This window comes from Chrysochloris asiatica, unplaced genomic scaffold, assembly GCF_000296735.1.
Source record: "Chrysochloris asiatica unplaced genomic scaffold, ChrAsi1.0 scaffold00056, whole genome shotgun sequence".
Lineage (NCBI taxonomy): Eukaryota > Metazoa > Chordata > Mammalia > Afrosoricida > Chrysochloridae > Chrysochloris > Chrysochloris asiatica.
In genome coordinates this window covers 16,526,519-16,529,681 of record NW_006408574.1, presented here as the reverse complement: position 1 = coordinate 16,529,681, position 3,163 = coordinate 16,526,519, and the positions used below count along the sequence as shown (strand labels likewise).

Sequence of the window (3,163 nt, the reverse complement as noted above, 5' to 3'; positions counted from 1 at the left end):
AAAGATTTAATTTCATTCAATTCCAACTACCAATTTTTTCTGATGAATCTATGTGTTCTATGTGAAAATTCACCACCAAAGAAAAATCCATATGCATTTTCCCTATATATAATCTAGAAGATATATAGTTTTGCATTTGTATTTTGCTTTTAATACATTTCGAGTTAAGTTTTGTGGACGATGTAAGATCTCTATTTGTTTGTTGAAACATTTCACTTATAAGTCTGTCAGATCCTGGTGCCTTTTCTATTGATAACGCCGTCAGTGCAGCTTGGACTTCTTTTATTCTTGAACTTCTGCTACTTCTTGAGTAATTAATGTTGACTAATTCTTTTTGGTATGCTGACTGCATTTCTTCCATTCTCTGTCTCTTTTTTTAAATTTAAATAATCTTTATTGCTCAAGTTAATTGACCGTGTTTGGGAGGACAATTCACTGTTAATACCAAAGGGCTGGAAGACCGATGATATACATTGCTTTAGAATTGCTGCTACTCACAAAACTCTTTAGATTTTATTCAGGGTTTACAGAAAGGGGGCTGTCTACAAACAAGCTAATAATTACAGGATGTGATATGTTATAATCTAAGCTAGAATTTTTAAAACCCTGTACAGACTTACGTATCCATAGCTAAAGTTATAATTGTGTATTACTTAGGTTCAAGTTCTTTCTTCAAAGCGTCAACAGAATAACATGGATTGAAGAGACTTTCAAACACTTGCCATCTCTTGCTGCTGAGGATCCATCATCATTTTTTCTGCAACGTAGCCATTTCTTTTCTAAGTTCATTTTGAGCACCACTCAGATGATTTTCATGATTATTCTCCATTTCCTGCATACTCTTTACAAACTGCTCATATAACGGTGTAACTGCTATCCGTCTCTGGCTCTGAACAATTCTACATTTTTGAAAATCTTTTGTTTTTGTCGAAACGTATTAGTCAGTTTTTCTTCTTGTTCTTCAGTTTTCTGCATATCCATATCCCACTGCTGAAACAAACTCTGAAAATGCTGAGAATATTCCTGGCTAAGTTTCTGTCTTTGATCTTATGCTTTCCAAATATTTTCAATTTTTTGAGTACTGTTTTTGAGAGCAGCCTGGGTATACAGTTCTAATTTCTTTTTCTTTGCAAGAAGAGCCTTGTGAATGTCAGCTCCAAATCTTTCCAGCATAATCTGTACCTCACCCCCAAGATCTCGCTCCATCATTCCTGTGAAAGACCTTTTCTTCCCAAGCTTATCAACTGCTGTTACCTTTCCTTCTAGGAAATCCTGTTCGGCACCACTCAGATTTCTCTTGATGTTGTCAAACTCTTAAGTTCGGATGATCTTCTCCTTCATGGTTTGCTTCACGGATTTCCCTGCGTGCTTTCTTCCATTAGGTGTCATCGCAGATGTTTTCAGCCGCAAGTACTTCGTCTCCACAACGCTCATCTTTTCCATTCTCGTTTGATGTTTTTTATGTTGTTCAGCATTTTGCCTATTGTTGTTGTTGTGAAGTGCCATTGAGTCGGTTCCGACCCATAGCAACCCTGTATAGGGTTTCCTAGGAGAAGCTGGTGAGCTTGAACAGCCAACGTTGCAGTTCAAAGGGCTTTGCAGTGTGTGTGGCACATTAACCCACAGTGTCACACCAGGACTCCTATAGAATCCTTCAATATTGCAACTCGAGACTTGAATGTTTTCTTCACTTCTTTCAGCTTGATGAATGCTGAGACTGTTCCTCCCTTTTGGTTTTCTAACTACAGGTCTTTGCAAATCTCATTATAATACTTTGCCTTCTGGTGCCGTCCTATGAAACTTTCTGTTCAGCTTTTTTCCATTCACTGTACGATTGAGAGTTGTCATTTCTTTCCTTTTCATTACCTTTTGGTTTCTTCGTGTATGATGTTCTTAATGTCATTCCACAGTCCGCTGGTCTTCAGTCATTAGTGCTGATGGCATCAAATCTGTTCTAGAGATATTCTCTAAGTTCAGGTGGGATATACTCAAAATTGTATCTTGAGTTTGTGGACTTTCTTTAATTTTCTTCAACTTCAAACTGAACTTGCGTATGTGCAAATGATGGTCTGTACTGCAGTCAGCTCGTGATCTTCTGACAGATGATATTGAATTTCTCCATTGTCTCTTTTACAGATTTACTCAGTGTGATTCCTATGTGTGTCATTTCGTGAGGTCTGTGTGAGTATTTGTCATTTATGTTGTTTCAAATTGGTGTTTATAGTGTGTAAGTCATGCAAAATTCTATCATTCTATCTTTGGCATCTTTTATTTCACCAAGACCCTAATTTCCAACTACCAATTCTTGCTTGTTTCTAATATTTTCGTTCAAATTGGTAGTAATTTACAATGCATCTTGATTGCTTATTTAATGGATTTCGACTGGGGTTTTAGTAAAAATATTACACTGCTTCTTTGTATGTAACTTTGAAATATATTGGTATTAACTGTTCTTCTTTGTCAGTATATGGATATTATCTTATTGCAGACAATTTTGTGCTTCAAAATAGGTATTGAAATATTATTTTTCATGATGAATCTGATACCATTTTTTTTATTTGCTGTTCCTGATGTATTAGACCATATGTCCAATTCAAAAAATCTGATAAACAATCATCTCAACTCACTAATGTATATCAATGTAATGTGTTCTAATTCATTTTTCATGACTTCCAATTTTTCTAGATTCATATGTAATTTATACATTTCATATTCTGATTATTAGCAGGTGTTTACAGCTGTTTCTTATTATTTTGGGTTGTTCCTCATTAGCAAATGAAGATCAGGAAAGCTTACTCCATTCATGTCATTGTGATCGATTCTACTTTGAGGTGGTAGACCTTCATGTGTTATATTTTGAGGGCCTTCTAACCTGAGAGGTTCATCATCTGGAACTATATCTGACAATGTTCCATTGCTGTTCATAAAGTTTTCACTGACTAGTTTTTTCAGAAGGTCACCAATCCTTTCTAGTCTGTCTTATTCTGGACGCTCTGCTGACATCTGTCTACAATGGGTGATCCTGTTGGTATTTGAAACACCAGTGGATTACTTCCAGGATCATAGCAACATGGAAGCCTCCATCGATAAGAGGTGAGGTCTGAGTGCCAAACCTCCTGACAAAACACTTTCCAGACTGGTACACTGTAATTCCAGATAACTG

The 3,163-nt window shown here is 36.2% G+C and overlaps 1 pseudogene; it reads right to left on the bottom strand.

The window, feature by feature from the left end:
* Positions 1-748: 748 nt before the first annotated feature.
* Positions 749-1,389, bottom strand: LOC102814701 (annotated as a pseudogene).
* Positions 1,390-3,163: the final 1,774 nt, after the last annotated feature.